Source organism: Balaenoptera borealis (assembly GCF_965194805.1).
Source record: "Balaenoptera borealis genome assembly, chromosome: 1".
In the NCBI taxonomy this organism is placed as follows: Eukaryota; Metazoa; Chordata; class Mammalia; order Artiodactyla; family Balaenopteridae; genus Balaenoptera; species Balaenoptera borealis.
Window position 1 is genome coordinate 161,789,427 of NC_138860.1, and position 17,684 is coordinate 161,807,110.

General features: G+C 44.7%; 2 pseudogenes across 2 annotated transcripts; both read left to right on the top strand.

The window, feature by feature from the left end:
• Positions 1–2,958: 2,958 nt before the first annotated feature.
• LOC309627321 (small ribosomal subunit protein uS2 pseudogene) lies at positions 2,959–3,987 on the top strand (annotated as a pseudogene). The gene has a single exon. The product of its transcript is annotated as a small ribosomal subunit protein uS2 pseudogene (transcript).
• Positions 3,988–5,536: 1,549 nt separating this feature from the next.
• On the top strand, positions 5,537–13,686 carry LOC309620867 (signal recognition particle receptor subunit alpha pseudogene; annotated as a pseudogene). The gene is made up of 2 exons: positions 5,537–5,582; positions 11,439–13,686. The product of its transcript is annotated as a signal recognition particle receptor subunit alpha pseudogene (transcript).
• The last annotated feature ends 3,998 nt before the right edge of the window (positions 13,687–17,684 follow it).

The following is a 17,684-nucleotide window of genomic DNA, read 5'->3' on the forward strand; positions in this document are numbered from 1 at the left end:
GCTAATTTAAAAGGCAACTGGAAAACATATCCTCTTGTGTCATCCCTGGCTATGTTGTAGGAAGCCAGTGGCCATCTCAAAAAAATGGTGTGACTTTCCATCCGTAACAAATTTAAAAAAAAAAAAAAAAAAAGAGGGAAGTGTTGCTGCCTGAGAACTTTATGGGAAGTTATAAATTGCAGAGCTTGGCCTGATCATCTCGGCTGTCCTCTATCCTTCATTGTGCAGCTAGCACAAACAACCTCTGGGCAATCAGCACGAGAATGCTGAAAAAATAGTCATAATAACCGGATGTTTTCCAGATACATCCCTGCTGTTCTGCTTGCTTCTCTCATTACAAAGTTGACCTTTGATGAGCTAGTGAAAGGCTAGTTCCTATGATGGCCCAGGGTTGCTGCTCTGATGTTATGCCATCACTCGGCAGGAATGAACATGATGGATTTTGATCCTTTTCTATGATGCCTTCCAGAGGACCAATGGCCAGAAATACAGTGGGCAGAAAAATGTTTTCTGACTCAGGTCAAAATAGACACACATTTAACATAAAATTAATGAAGCTTAAGATTTAGGACCCCTTCCTTGTGTGAGAGCCTTCCAAAGTCCTGTATCCAATTTTGTGTTCATACTTATGTATTCTTTTGCTCCCAGCCATTTGCAACCAAGTTTACAACCCTTATTCCCAGGTTTTGTGACAGCTACCAGGAAAAGGAGATTCAGGGTGTTGATGATATGAGCTGGGAGAAAAGAGCAGCAAATACTGTGTCCCTGGGACCTTCTATTTTGCTGACACCCTGAGAGAACTTCTGTCCCAACCATTCCAAGCCACTCAACATCCACACCCTTAACTCAGCAATCACCACGTTTTGTCATTCCCAAGAATCCTGGCAGATTGCCAGCTGCGTGGTCATCCGTGAGACCCCATTAAAAAAAAATGATCCTAAATATCTTTATTAGGAACTTCTATGTTAGCTTGACCATCTCTTCTCCACAGAACAGAGAGAGGCCAGTTTGTAATAGGTAGTTCCACTTGGCCCTGCCTCTCTACCATCCAAGATACGAATTGTGATTCACTGAAGTCTGGGCAGTATGTATCAATATTTGAACTTCTTGGAACACAGCAGACTCTCTGACTTATTAAACAACTAGAATTAAGATTTTTTTGCTTTGATCTCTGTCCCCAAGTCATGGACAATCAAAATACTCTGGATTTGCATTGACTTCGATAGCTCCATCTTTAGGCAAAATTGCACAAAGTGACTTAACTTGTGTCAGTCAGCACTTCCCCACTTCTCTCCTTCATCATCTCCAACGCAGGACATTGAAGTCTCACTGAGTTATATTTATACTAATAATTTTTTAATGTTTAAGAACCACCATTTAAAAAAGCACCCAGTAATGGGACTTCCCTGGCGGTCCAGTGGTTAAGACTCCACACTTCCACTGCGGGGGTGCGGGTTCCACCCCTGGTCGGGAAACTAAGATAACGCATGCCATGTGGTTAAAAAATAAAATAAAATAAAACATAAAATTAAAACTATACCCAGTAAAACTATATAATCCTCAGGGCCCACAAAACCCATCTTTGTCTTCAGGGAATGGCAACTTAAAGGCTTCATTATTGAGAGACCTTAATTTCTATTTAAAGATCAAGTTAACAGAAGATCAGTATATTTCTGACTAGGCCAGATATGCAGAATATTTCACATTTCCCAGCAATGTGGAGGTCCAGGTAACAAATCAAGCTCTCACTCTGGCTAAAAAAAAAAAAAAAAAAAAAAAATCACTCTACTTCAACTTTACCTGATATTCTATGCCTCCTATTTACTAAGCATCACATTACCCAGGAGAGTCACCAGCATTTCATGGTAAATGAAGCTAACATTTTTTTCCCCCTTAGGTTCTCACAACTGTATCACATGTATGGTGTTATACGAAGGGTGGATTCCATTAAATATAAGACCCCCCACTTGATGAGTTTAGATATCCATGTTGCAGATTCAGAGTTGGGGAGAGCTGAATTGGTCTGCATAAGAGAGGAAGGCAAATTGGAGTACAGAAGGTAATTCTAGAGGGAGGGATATATAGGAAAGGGAGAGTGAGGGGAGCCAGCAAAATTCTGGAAGACTGGATGTACATGGGGTTAAATGTCAGTGAGAAACCTATAGAATGGCAGGATAACTGAAAAGAATTTTAAGACTGGGGGACTCCCCAGGCTTCCCTGGTGGCGCAGTGGTTAAGAATCCGCCTGCCAATGCAGGGGACACGGGTTCAAGCCCTGGTCTGGGAAGATCCCACATGCCGCGGAACAACTAAGCCCGTGAGCTACAACGACTGAGCCTGTGCTCTAGAGCCCGCGTGCCACAACTACTGAAGCCCGCGCGCCTAGAGCCCCTGCTCCGCAACAAGAGAAGCCACCGCAATGAGAAGCCAGCCCACTGCAATGAAGAGTAGCCCCCCATCACCACGACTAGAGAAAGCCCATGTGCATCAACAAAGACCCAACACAGCCAAAAGTAAATAAATAAATAAGATCGGGGGACTTCCCTGGTGGCCCAGTGGCTAAGACTCTGAGCTCCCAATGCAGGGGGCCCAGGTTTGATCCCCGGTCAGGGAACTAGATCCCGCATGCCGCAACTAAGACCCGGCGCAGCCAAATAAATAAATATTAAAAAAAAAAAAAAAGAATTTTAAGATTGGAGTTTTCCCTTTTTCAATGTAAATACTTCCCTGCCCACCTCTAATCTTATACATCTACTCTCAAACTAATGCTTAGTATGAGTAGTTTTTGTAAAACTTGGAGAAAGAAGTGAGGTCATACGTGTGGAAAGGATCAGGAACCCAGTGGGATAACCTGAGGAATTCACAGGATTCTTAAGAAGGCTGTGGATTTCCTTCACAGGGTTTGGGATTGGAGGCTAGAGGCAATTGCTTGTTTGTTTGTTTTGTTTTCTACTTTTTAAAAATATTTAGCTTTCCGTGCCAGATAGGGGTCCATATGGCTTTGTTCTGGATTCCCATCGTAACTTAAAGGGAAACTTTCACAATGTCCGGAGCCCTTGATGTCCTGCAAATGAAGGAGGAGGATGTCCTCAAAGTCCTTGCAGCAGGAACCCACTTAGGTGGCACCAACCTTGACTTCCAAATGGAACAGTACATCTACAACAGGAACAGTGATGGCGTCTACATCATAAATCTGAAGAGAACCTGGGAGAAGCTTCTGTTGGCAGCTCGTGCCATTGTTGCCATTGAAAACCCAGCTGATGTCAGTGTCATATCCTCCAGGAATACTGGCCAGCGAGCTGTGCTGAAGTTTGCTGCTGCCACTGGAGCCACTCCTATTGCTGGCCGCTTCACTCCTGGAACATTCACTAACCAGATCCAGGCAGCCTTCCGAGAGCCAAGACTTCCGGTGGTTACTGATCCAGGGCTGACCACCTGCCTCTCACAGAGGCCTCTTACATTAACCTGCCTACCATTGCTCTGTGTAACACAGACTCTCCTCTGCGGTATGTGGACATTGCCATCCCATGCAACAACAAGGGAGCTCACTCAGTGGGTCTGAAGTGGTGGATGCTTGCCCGGGAAGTTCTGCGCATGCGTGGCACCATCTCCCGTGAACAACCATGGGAGGTCATGCCTGATCTCTACTTCTACAGAGATCCTGAAGAGATTGAAAAGGAAGAGCAGGCGGCAGCTGAGAAGGCTGTGACCAAGGAGGAATTTCAGGGTGAATGGACCATTCCAGCTCCTGAGTTCACTGCTACTCAGCCTGAGGTGGCAGACTGGTCCGAAGGTGTGCAGGTGCCCTCTGTGCCTATTCTGCAGTTCCCCACTGAAGACTGGAGTGCTCAGCCTGCCACTGAAGACTGGTCTGCAGCTCCCACTGCTCGGGCCACTGAGTGGGTAGGAACAACCACTGAGTGGTCTTAAACTGTTCTTCCACAAACTCTTAAAATGGAAATAGGTTGATGGAAAATAAACAGTTTCCCCCCAAAAATTATTTATTTATTTTTTTAGAGGCAATTTTATGTAATCTTAGAGGGTAGGGAGCTGGACTGCATGCTTGGCCTCTCCTTTTCTCATCCCACCAGGTGTGTCTTGAGATGCGGGGAGAGCTCTGGGCATCACCCTTGTTTGGGCTCCATTTGGGTCCGTCCTCTCAGCAGACCTTCCTTGCAGCTCACTAGTCTACATTGAGGACTGGCACTCAGGGCTGCTGAGCGTAGCCTTGGAGACCATGAATGCGTGTGAGGTGCACAGGTCACACTCCACTCACCAAACCCTGCACCCTGGCACAGAGCTGCAACCACTCAGGGAGGGGGCGCCCTTTACCAACTTCCTCTAAGGGGCTCTTTTAGATTAGATTAGAGGTGGCCTGCTGCCACTGACTGGGTCAGAACAGGAAGGGGAAACCTACCCCTCCCATACTTGTCCTAGTTGCCTACCTTCCCCTAGAGGTTTATACAATTCTCTGCTCTTGGGTTTCACTAATTGTTCCTGACTTAGCTACCTCACCCACTCTACCCCAGTAATTTGCAAGGCCACCTCTCTCACAATGGGTAGGACTTCTATCTGCAATGCAGAACAGTTTTATTTTCTTTCTTTGATCCTTGGCCTCCCAAACTGTGTTCACTTAGGCCGCTGGGAATAATGAGCAAGGCTATTGAAGAGCCAGGTACTTCTTAATGGCTTTTCCTTTTTCTGCAAAGACACAAAGGCCCTGCCAAAGCTTTGAAACTAAACCCTTAGACTCCTCCCATCTGTGCCTGTGTGTGTTACATCAAAAGGAGCCCAGTAAAAGGGAGAAAGAAGGGGACAAAGAGGGTGGTTTTCTTTTTCTAGTTATAACTGTTTGCATTTTCTGATTTTTCTGAAATGAGTACACAGAGGCTAAGGGAGGTTATATAACTTGCCTGAGGTCACGTAGTCAGTAAGTGGTGACCTGGACGTCAATCCCATCCCAGGACTTCAGGTTGCATGGAAGGCTCTTTCCACTATAACTGAGCTGTCCCTGGAAGATTGAGGCTGGCTGCCAGGCTTTGAGAAGAAAGAGCTTTTTCCGTAAGGACAGAGACATATTACTGTCCCTGAGCTGGTGAAAAATAACCTAAATATCTCTATAGTCCAGCAAGTGAATGTACCGCCTCCAAGTGATTGGAGAGCAGTCATTTCCAGATTCTAGCTGGGCTAATAGGGTCTCTCTCTCAGGGAAATCCATAATTAGAATCAGGAGTGTCCAACTCAATCAGCAGAGGTCACTTGAACAGAGAAGTATGCTTCAGAGCTATGGGTTGGTCATCTTCTACCTGCCAGTGGAACAAAATGCTGAGCAAAGTTATGCAGAGGGTCACATGAGTGGAAGACATAGGACAATTCCTAATGTCTTTAGTTCCTGGATCCAGTGAATTCCTACTTTGTTTGGGGAGGCCAAAGAACTTGGGACAAAGGCCACTACATCCCAAACTAGTCATTTCCAAACTGTAAATCCATTGCCATTTATCACACATTTTCATGAAACAAGAGGCCAAATAGCTTAATGGCTAAAAGCCCCAACAAGGACACAGACTTCCTGGGTGACTTGGGTAAGTTTCTTTTTTTTTTTTTTTTTTAATAAATTTATTTATTTATTTATTTTATTTTTGGCTGCACTGGGTCTTCATTGCTGTACGCAGGCTTTCTCTAGTTGCAGCGCATGGGGTACTCATTGCGATGGCTTCTCTTTGTTGCAGAGCACAGGCTCTAGGCACGGGCTTCTGTAGTTGTGGCTCGTGGGCTTTAGAGAGCAGACTCAGTAGTTGTGACTCACGGGCTTAGCTGCTCCACAGCATGTGGGATCTTCCCAGACCAGGGCTCGAACCAGTGTCTCCTGCATTGGCAGGCGGATTCTTAACCACTGCACCACCAGGGAAGTCCGGGTAAGTTTCTTAATATCTGTTTCCCCAAATGTAAGATAGAAATGGTACCTTTCTCATATGATTTTTATGATGATTCAATGAGTGGCTATATGAAAAGCCTTCAGAATAATGACTGGAACATAGAAAGTAATGTGTAAATGTTAGCTATTACTCAAATTTGTTTTCTTCTTCTTTCTCCCATTTTATAAATGGGGAAAGTAAGACCCCAAAAGTCAAGGGTTTTGTCCAAGGCCATGTAGTAATCACATAGTTAGGCTGGGCCTAGAACTAAAGTCTTCCAATCCTATGTGCAATATTTAATTCATCACCCTAAATGTCCTGCAACCAACCACCAGTGCAGAGTTTCCTTGGGAAAAATGTTAGAACCCCAGTCTTGAGGGTATTATGAAAGCTGGTAAGGAACAGCTCTCTTCCTCTGCTCCCAGTTGGAGAACTAGGCTACTGCAACTTGGCCTGCCCAGCTGGGCCTCCATGCCTGTACAATCGAGGAAGAAGAAGAGGGCTTGGTAATGATAATACAAGATTTTGAGAAGTATCTTGCAAAGAATCTTGCAGCCAAAAATATGTCTGCTAATGTTTAGGCAATCAGGAAGTGCAGAAATCATAAGGGACCAACACCAATGATCTCAGTTACCAGAGACACAAAGTGGGTGATTCACAGGAGGAAGCCTGAAGCTACACTCCAAACCTCCACCTACCGCCTGCAGAAGACCTAGCCTGGTCACCACTGACAGAGTAATAATGGTCTCTCCTTTCCTCTGCTTTGAAAATCTCACACGTGCACCTCTCATTTGCAGGACACAACCCAGAACTGTGCTGTCGAGGGAATCTGGGAAACACAGTCTTGAGGCTTCCAGCCTCCAAAATATAGGGGAAGTGAGGATGAATCTTAGAAGGAAGTGAGAATGGTGCTGAGATGCCAACAATTTGATATGGTCTACCCCTTTAGCTGGTCAGTGAAACTCATATACATTCTTCTGTGCATATTTAACTTTCAAAGAACAGTAATGTTTTCCTTAATACAATGCAACTATCCCTCATATGAATAGGGATGTTGTTATAGGCTGAACTGTGTTTCTCCAAAATTCATATGTTGAAGCTCAATCCCCAGTACCTCAGAATGGACTACTTTGAAAGAGGTGTTTAAGTTAAAAGAGACTGTTCAGATGGGCCCTAATCCAATCTGACTGGTGTCCTTACAGGAAGAAGGAATTTGGAGACACAGAGATACCAGAGGTTCCCATTTCACTTAGAACCTTGCAGGGTTTTGAGTAGAGGCGTGAGCTGATCTAACTCACATTTTTTAAGTGATCTCACTGGCTGCCATGTTGCAGATAGAAAGTAGAGACCAGGGTGGAAACAGGGAGACCGTTTTGGAGGCTGTTGTAACAGTTTTGGGAGATGACAATGGCTTGGACCAAAGTGGTGGTGGGGATGGTAAAATTGATCAGATTGGAATGCATTTCGGAGGTGGAGCCAACTGAATTGACTGATGGATCCCATGTGGAGCATGAGAAAAAAGAGGTGTTGGGAATGATTCTAATATTTTTGGCCTGAACAACTAGAAGAATTAAATTGTTACTTACTAAACTAAAATAAATCTTGGGACTTCCCTGGTGGCGTAGTGGTTAAGAATCCGCCTGCCAATGCAGAGGACATGGGTTCAAGCCCTGATCTGGGAAGATCCCACATGCCTAGGAGCAACTAAGCCCATGTGCCACAACTGCTGAGCCTGCACTCTAGAGCCCACGAGCCGTAACTACTGAGCCCTTGTGCCACAACTATTAAAGCCCGCACGCCTAGATCCCGTGCTCCGCAGCAAGAGAAGCCACCTCAATGAGATGCATGCGCACCGCAATGAAGAGAAAGCCCATGTGCAGAAACGAAGACACAATGCAGCAAAAAAAAAAAAAAAAATCTGGGGGAGGAGAAGGTTGGGGGTGCCTGCGTTCAGGAGTAGGTTCAAGGTTTTGGTTGTAACATGTAAACTCTGAGGTGCCAGTTAGTGATGTAAACAGAGACAGGAAGTAGAAATTTAATCTACAAGTGTACACTCAGGAGAGAGGATGAGACGATGAATAATTTGGAAGCCGTCAGTGTACTTAAATCCATGAGACCGGAGGAGATCACTTAAGCCAATGATTCTCCAACAGGATGATCCACCCACTAGAAAAAAATTTGGAAAATTGCCAGGACATTTTTGCAGGGGGAGGTTATGTATTCATGATTAGGGTTGGGGGGCACTATGAGGCTTTAGTGGGTGGGGCCGGGGCTCCTCGGCATCCTGCAATGCACAGGACAGTCCTGCATAACAGAAATTGTCCCACATTCCATATGATTTTCAAATGTTCTATCAGACATTCATTTGGTAAAAAATATGTTTATTATTTATCTCAACGTAGAGCCTAAATCTATTCTCCACATAAACACAGAGTATTCGGGGTATTGTTTTAATATACACCAAGTTTCCCAGGAACGCCATTTCCCTGTAATTGATGCAAGAGGGTGCTTGGTCTTGATTCGAAAATCAACAACACAGCTTCTCTCTGTATTTGAGATGCCACTCCAGTTCTCCTGGATCAGTCTGCGTGTGCAGCTTTGGCAGACACAGTGATTCTAGGAACGACTGCAAGCATCTGATGATTCCATTAGGGCTTCTGGTGAAGTGCAAAATTTTTGCATATTCAAATATATAATACTTTATACGTTAGTTTCCTCTTGTTTCTCCTTGTAATACAGGAAATTCAATTCATTATTTTGAAATTATGTGTGTAGATTGCTTTGAGGGGTATACTTCATTTGTCCCTCTGGACCCGATCTACTCTGCTCTTCTGCACCCTGCTACCTGCCCCAGGAGGCCAACTTTCATAAATGACATCAACCAGCTCCCTTGCCCAGTGGCTTCCTGTGGGGTTCAGACAAAGGGAGATACCACTCCCTCATCTTGGTCTTTCAGGCCCAGGGATGGCAGACACGTCCTCTAGTGCTTCCTCATTTCTTGTTGGTTCCCTTAACTTTGCCCAATCTTTGTCAATAATCCCTTCATAAAACTGGCCTTGATTGGACTCGGCTTGAGTGTGCCATCTGTTTCCTGCCAGACCCTAACTAATACAGTAGCTACATTATCTCTCAATTTCATTTCAGGACAGTAAAGGGCAAATTACAAAAGATTTGCTATAAAAAGGAAGTAAATCCAGAATATGGAACATTCTACAGGAATATTGAGCTGGTTTTTGCAATAAGTCAATGGTGTGAAAAATAAAGGGAAGAGGAGGACTGCTGGCAATGAATAAAGTTGAAAGGATACGGCAGCGAAATGTAATGTGGAGACCTGTTTGGATCCAAGTTCCTGTTTGGAACAAATCCACTGTAATAAGACATATCTGAGACATTAGGGAAAGTGTAATTATGGACTGGGTATTAAATGATACCAAAGAACTATTTTAAATGCTGTTAGGTATGGTCATGGCATTGTGGTTTTGCAAGACAATGGCCCATGTCTTTAAGAAATGCATACCGATCTTGCTTGAATTACAAAAGAAAGAAAGAAAAAGAAAAGAGAAATGCATACTGAAGTAGGTAGGAGTGAAATGACTGGTGTCTGGGATTTGCTTTCAAATCCCAGACTTCTGCAAAGAAAAAAGAAAAAGAAAAAAAGTGATAGATAAAGCAAACGGGGAGAAGTATTGTTAAATATTGAACCCAGGTAATAGATATATGGGAATACATTGTACTATTCTCTCCACTTTCGTTTGTATGTTTGACATTATTTATGATAAGACATTTAAAAAATAAATTAAATTAAATTAAAAGGGAGCATTGGATCTGATAGGGTTGAGAACCATCAACCAAGTGTAGACAAGAGAAGAGGTCTGAGACTGGGTGCTGGGCACTTCAGGTAGAGGTTGGGAAGATGGGAGGAAAGCCCGGGAGGGAAAAAGAGAACAAAGAGAGAAAGGTGTCCCTGTGAGGTCAAATGAGTTTCAAGGAGGAAGTGATCATCTGGGCTGTAGATGAGCAAGTAAGAGGGCAACTGACCACTGGACTTAGCAACATGGAGGTCATTGGTGACCTTGACAAGAGCAGTTTTGGTGTAATAGTTGGGGCAAAGCCTGACTGGATTAGAGTCCAATCATCCCTCTCTCTAGATACTGCTCTTTTCTCTGCTCCCTGTTACAGCACTCCCTGCGGCTAGGGTAAGTGGATTGGAGTGGGTTCAAGAGAGAATGGGAGTAGACAAAGTAGAGAGAGAGGATAAAGGCAATCTTTTGAGATGCTTTGCTATAAAGTAGATTAGAAAAATGAGACGGTACCTAGAAAAAACTGTGCTGTCAGAGGAGGGATTTGGTTTGATTTTTTTTTTCTTTTTTTGGCTGCGTTGGGTCTTCGTTGCTTTGCGCGGGCTTTCTTTAGTTGCGGTGAGTGGGGGCTACTCTTCGTTGTGGTGCTAGGGCTTCTCATCACGGTGGCTTCTCTTGTTGCGGAGGACGGGCTCTAGGCACGCGGGCTTCAGTAGTTGTGGCTCGCAGGCTCCTGAGCACAGGCTCAGTAGTTGTGGTGCACGAGCTTAGTCGCTCTGCCGCATGTGAGATCTTCCCGGACCAGGGATCAAACCCATGTCCCCTGCATTGGCAGGCAGATTCTTATCCACTGCGCCACCAGGGAAGCCCTGATTTGGTTTTTAAGACAGGAGATAACATGGCCTGTTTGTAAGCTGCTGAGAATGAATCATTAGAGAGGGAGTAATGGAAAATATGAGAGAGAGAAAGAGATAAAACTATTGTAGGAGGAATGTGCTCGAATAAAGGAGTGCAGATATTGGTGGGTAAGTTGATGTGGTGGTCGTAGAATGTAGAAGTTCTCTTTTGATTGCTTTTCTAATGAAATAAGAAGCAAGATCACCATTTGAGAGTGAGGGTGGAGAGGAGGCTTTGGAGGTTTGAGAAGACAGAGGGTGTGAGATAGTCGGTTAAGAGTGGAAGAACAAATGGACTGGGGAAATGAGTAGCACCACAGGCCCATTTATAGTGAAACTAGCCAATATCGTTGTGTCTTTTTCTCAACCATGTTGAGCCTGGGATTTGGACTTAAACAGGAGTGTATCCAGGCAAGATCTATATAGAGGAAAGTGGGCAAGAAAGTAATGATAATGATGAGACCATGGACCCCAAGAGGTAAGTAGGCAAGGTGAAGGGCAATAAAAAGGTGGTAGGGTCAATGGGCTGGAGATCCTGAAGAGGTTAGAAAGTTAATGGATTCAGGATATTTAAGAGAGTGAGCCAGAAGGATAAGCGGTGATGGTCAATAAATGGGATGCTTTAAAATAATGAAAATACAAGCTGGAACTTTAAGATCGATGAAGATGTTTTTTAAATTAAATATGTGGAAGTTTCATAGAATTAATAAGTGAATTTAAAAAGGTTACTGGATACAAGGTCAATATACAAAACAAATGTATTTCTGTCGATACATACTAGCAAGAAACAATTGGGAAATGAAACTTACAAAACAATACCACTGGAGCCGGTGTCCGGGGCCGCTGGTGGGACGTGTCCCGCGCTTGGCGCAGCCGGAAGCAGCGGCGATCTCAGCCTGAGTTCCAGGCGCCTGCCCGGCTCCTTTCCCGCTGCCGCCACGCTCAACTTCTGCACCATTTTCTCCAAAGGTGGCTCGTGCTCTGGTGCTTCCAGGGCGTGAGCGACTCAGGCACCCGGCTCATTAACGCGTTGATTCGTTCGGTACTGCGGCAGGAAAGGGGAGGTAACAACTCCTTCACCCATGAGGCACTCACGCTCAGGTATAAACTGGACAACCAGTTTGAGCTGGTGTTTGTGGTAGGTTTTCAGAAGATCCTAACACTGACGTACGCAGGCAAGTTGATAGACGCTGTGCACCGGCTGTTTTGTGACCAGTACCGCACTGAGATCCAACAGCAAAGTGCCTTAAGTCTAGTGAATGGCACTTTCAATTGCCAGAATGACTTTCTGCGGCTCCTTCGTGAAGCAGAGGAGAGCAGTAAGATCCGTGCTCCCACAACCATGAAGAAATTTGAAGATTCTGAAAAGGCCAAGAAACCTGTGAGGTCCATGATTGAGACACGGGGTGAAAAGCCTAAGGAAAAAGCCAAGAACAGCAAAAAAAAAAAAAAACCAAAACAAGGGGACCAAGAAGGAAGGTTCTGATGGCCCTTTGGCTACCAGCAAAGCAGTCCCTGCAGAAAAGTCAGGTCTCCCAGTGGGGCCTAAGAACGGGATAGAACTTTCCAAAGAGGAACTGATCCGCAGGAAGTGAAAAGAGTTCATTCAGAAGCACGGGAGGGGTATGGAGAAGTCCGGCAAGTCCAGTAAGTCAGATGCTCCCAAGGAGAAGGGCAAAAAAGTGCCTGGGGTGTGGGCACTGGGTGGCACTGCTAACAGGGAAGTCCTGGACTATTGCACTCCCACCACCAATGCAGCCCCCGAGGTGGCCCTGGCCAAGGGCATCAACTTGATTCGAGGAACTGGGTCTGGGAGGCAGCTTCAGGATCTGGACTGTAGCAGCTCAGATGACGAAGGGGCTGCTCAAAACTCCATCAAACCTAGTGCTACCAAGGGGCATCTGGGTGGCATGTTTGGGATGCTGAAGGGCCTTGAGGGTTCCAAGAGCTTGAGTCGTGAAGACATGGAATCTGTGCTGGACAAGATGCGTGACCATCTCATTGCTAAGAACGTGGCAGCAGACATTGCAGTGCAACTCTGTGAATCTGTGGCCAACAAGCTGGAAGGGAAGGTGATGGGGACGTTCAGCACGGTGACTTCCACCGTAAAGCAAGCTCTCCAAGAGTCCCTGGTGCAGATTCTACAGCCACAGCGCCGTGTAGACATGCTCCAGGATATCATGGTTGCCCAGCACCATCAGCGCCCTTATGTGGTCATTTTCTGTGATGTGAACGACGTGGGGAAGTCTATTAATCTTGCCAAGATTTCCTTCTGGCTGTTAGAGAATGGCTTCAGTGTCCTCATTGCTGCCTGCGATACATTTCGTGCCGGGGCTGTGGAGCAGCTGCGGACACACACCCGGCGTTTGAGTGCCCTACACCCCCCCGAGAATCACGGCGGCCACACCATGGTACAGTTGTTTGAGAAGGGCTATGGCAAGGATGCTGCTGGCATTACCATGGAAGCCGTTGCCTTTGCACAAAACCAAGGTTTTGATGTGGTGCTGGTGGACACAGCTGGCCGCATGCAAGACAATGACCCTCTGATGACTGCCCTGGCCAAGCTCATTACTGTCAACGCACCCGACTTGGTGCTGTGTGGGGGGGAGGCCTTAGTAGGCAATGAGGCCGTGGACCAGCTGGTCAAGTTCAACAGAGCCTTGGCTGACCATTCTATGGCCCAGACACCTCGGTGTCCTTACCAAATTTGATACCATTGATGACAAGGTGGGAGCTGCTATTTCTATGACCTACATCACAAGCAAACCCATCGTCTTTGTGGGCACTGGCCAGATCTACTGTGACCTACGCAGTCTCAATGCTAAGGCTGTGGTGGTTGCTCTCATAAAGGCTTAATGTGGCTCTTGGCCAATACCAAATCACCACTTCGCCCCAAAGCCCCCATCCCTGTATCAAGAACGTGCTCTAGAGCATGTGAGCAACTTGTCTTCAGTGTCGTTCAAAGGCAGAGTGAGAGGAGCTCCCGGCGGAGGCTTGCAGCCCCTCCTAACCCCACTCCAGGTTCAGCCCAGCCTCCACCTGCAAGGAGGACCTAATCATGTTACAATCACTGCCCATTACCCGCCCCCATCCCCACGCTCCTCCCCCTTCCTACTCAGGCATCCCTTCACTGCCTACAGACTCGGTCTCATTACAGTTTGACCAATGGTTAGAAGATCCAACACCAGAGCTTTGCTAGCTAAGTGTGGTCATGGGGACGTCCAAGAATCATCCCCAGCTCCATTAGATAAAGAGACTTCCAGAGCCATCCCTGGGTCTTGAGTGGCACCTCTCCCTAGGATACACAGCTTTCAGGTCCCTGGGGCCAGGGACCCCCAGGGACTATGGCACACTGTGGCAGTGTATGGCCTATTCTTAATTGTTGCTAATTCAAGGATGACCCCTGTCCCCATTTCCCCAAAGCATCAGCTACGCCAGAGCGATGTGTTACAGATGAGTGAAAGAGGAGTCCCTGCTTCCCTCAGAGAATAAGGGAGCCAAGCTGCAGTGTTGCATTGGGCTTCTCAGCCTCCAAGATCTCCTCCCGCTTCCAGAATCCAGACATAACTTTGCATGTTCCCCTTCCCGGGAGAAAACCAACTGTCAGAGGGGAGACACGCTGCCCTCTCCCCATTCTTCACCTGAGGTGGATCCTGGCTTTTCCTCATCTTCTTCTACAGTGCCCGGTAGACAAGTGCTACGTTGAATACAGACCTTGTTAAGAGTTGTACTGTAGCTTGGTATTACAGATGCACGTGCTATTAGTGCAATAAGGTGAAGGTTGTCTGCCCAGAGAAATATATAATTTATATAGGAAAATAAATTTCATAAATAAAAAAACCAATACTATTTGTAAGTGCATGAAAAATATTAAATACCTAGGAATAAATCTATTGAAAGGTGTGCAAGACCTTGATACTGAAAACTATAGAACATATCTGGAGAAAAATGAAAGATGACCTCAGTAAATGGACAGATATTCCATGTTCATAAATTGGAAGACTCAATATTGTTATTGATTTTTTCTAAATTGGTCTATAGTTTCAATGCAGTCCAATTAAAATTCCAGCAAGCCACGTGTGTAGTATGTGTGTGTGTGATTGTGTGTAAATTGACAAGGTGATAGCAAAATTTATGTGATAATTAAAGGACCTAGAATATCCAAGAAATCTTTTTTTTTTTTTTTTTTTTTGGCTGCGTTGGGTCTTCGTTACTGTGCGCGGGCTTTCTCTAGTTGTATTCTCTAGTTGTGGCGATCCGGGGCTGCTCTTCGTTGCGACGCGAGGGCTCCTCATTGCGGTGGCTTTTCTTGTTGCGGAGCACCGGCTCTAGGCGTGCAGTCTTCAGTAGTTGCAGCACGAAGCCTCGGTAGTTGTGGCTCGCGGGCTGTAGAGCGCAGGCTCAGTAGTTGTGGCGCATGGGCTTAGTTGCTCCGCGGCATGTGGGATCTTCCCGGACAAGGGCTCAAACCCTTGTCTCCTGCATTGACAGGTGGATTCTTAACCACTGCGCCACCAGGGAAGCCCAGAATATCCAAGAACTCTTGAAAAAAAGTTGGAACACTTATATCACCAGATTTCAAGATTTACTATAAAGCTATAGTAATTAATAGCAGGGAGCTTTTGGAGCAAAAATAGACAAATATGATCACTGGAACAGAATAAAGAGTCTAGAATGGACCCACACATGTATGCTCTCTTGATTTTCATCAAAGGTGTCATTGTAATTAAGTAGAGGAAGGATGGCGTTTTAATAAATGATATTGGAACAACTAGATGTATGTGGAGGAAAAAGAACCCTGATCCTTAAACTATACACAAAAAATAATTCTAAGGCGGATCATAGACCTAAATGTAAAAACTTCAACACTCAAACTTCTAAGTAAATACATAGAATTTTTTTGATATTGGAGTAGGTAAAGATTTCTTAATCAGATCACAAAGTGCACTTAGCTATTAAAAAATTGATAAATTGGACTTAAAAACATCTAATCATCAACAGATATCATTAAGAAAACAAATTAGCAAGGTAGAGACTGATAAATCATATCCAGAATATAGAAAGAACGCTTATAAATCATTAAGAAAAATGCATTCAATTCAAAATGAGTAAAAGACTTGGAACAAGCATTTCACAAAGGACAAATGGCCAGTAATGTATGAAACTGCTTAAAATAATATCTCATCAAAGAATGCAAGTCAAAGCAACAATGAGATACTTGATACATTCAGAATAATGGCTTTAAAAAAAAACCTGTCATCTAGGGTTGCTGAGGATGCGGACTAACTTGAACTCTCATATGTTATTATTTGGCAGTTTCTTAAAAAGCCAGACATACATCTACACTATGACGCAACAGTTGCACATGCAGACATACACCCAAGAAAGATTAGTTCATATGTCTGTCAGAAGTCTGGTACAAGAACGTTCATAGCAACTTTAGTCAACAGCCAAAATTGGACAAAATCCAAATATCCATCAACAGGAGAATAAAACACTTTGTGATGTATTCACAAAATGAAATATTACCAGCAATAATCAAAATGAAAAAAAAATACTAGTACACAGAACAACACAGATAAATCTCAAAAACATTGTGCTAAGACAAAGAAACCAGACACAGAAGAATACATACTATATGGTTCCATTCATAAGAAGTTCAAGAATAAGCAAAACTAATCTATGGTGACAGAAATCAGAATAGTCGTTACCTCTGGTGGATTGGATATTGATTGAAAAAGGCACAAGGAAACTTCCAGGGAGATAGAAATGTTCTATATCTTGAACTGGGTGGAGGTTATGTGGGTGTATACATCGGGAAAAATTGAGCTGTACAGTTAAGATTTGTGCATTTTCCTATATGAAATTTACCATTATAAAAAAATTTTTAAATAAGGAGCTTCCTTTATAATTACAAAAGCAAATAAATGCATGATCTTTACAGGAAATTAAAGCAACTAAAGGAGTGAAACCAAGTCTTGAACCCATTTCTGGGGACATGGGTCTATCTTCAACTCTCTGCAGGTCTGAGATGAGATTGCGGGAGGTTGTGTTTTGTGCAGACTCCAAAGGCAGATCCAGGGTATGTGGCGGCAAACCACAAGCACCCAGTTTCCATTTAGGATGAGGAATATCTTCTTACACCTTTCTTTAGAAATAAAAAGACTGACTTGAACCATAATGAACCGTCTGCCACCGGCGTGTGTGAGCAAAATGCAGCCAGCCAGCCACAGGCAGGAATGTTGTTGCGGCGTCCAAGCATCAGGTGGCAGTTGGATTAGACAACCTAGTCTCTTCCCTTGTGGCCTCTGTGCGTGAGTCCCTTTAAGAAATAGCAGGGAGTGGATCTGCATCTCGCCTGGGTGTTAACAGAAAAGACCAAACCCATCTGCTAGGAAACTAGCTCTGGAGTCTGGGCCCTGGTGGAAGTAAAGGGGAAGGGACTGACACAGGACAAGAGTCTTGGTCCTTCAGAAACTGACAATTCCACTCAGAACTATAAACAATAAATTCTGGGGAACAAGACTTTAACGAGGAGAAACAAACAGGAAGCTATTGAAAAGATGAAAACCTGAACCAAGAAAACTGCAGTGGGGATGAAGGGGATGGAGATCAGTTCCTCAGCCCTGAGACAAGACTGTATTTATTCATCCCTATGCCCATCCATGCCCCTCCCTCAGCAAGCTCTCTTCTAAACTGTTCCTGTGTTCTACAAATTTACCATTTACCCCCTTTAAAAATTATGATGTATTTCAGACATACAGAGGCTACAAGGACTAATGTAATAAACACCTGTTAAACCACTACCCTGTTCAGGAAATAAAGCATTAATACTGGAAAGAAAAAAAAAAAGAAAGAAAGAAACTGACAATTCGGAGGGAAAACAAAAATAACTCTGAGTGTGGGAGTGAGAACTAGATTCCATCCTCCTTCTGTCTCTGGTTGGCTGTGTGACCTTGTGTGACTCCATTGCCCTCTCTGAACCTGTGGGCTACCCTGGGTGGTTCCCCTACCTTCCCCAGTACAGATGTCCTTTGAGGCTGCATGGGGGTCCTAAGGGAAAGGTACTGGGT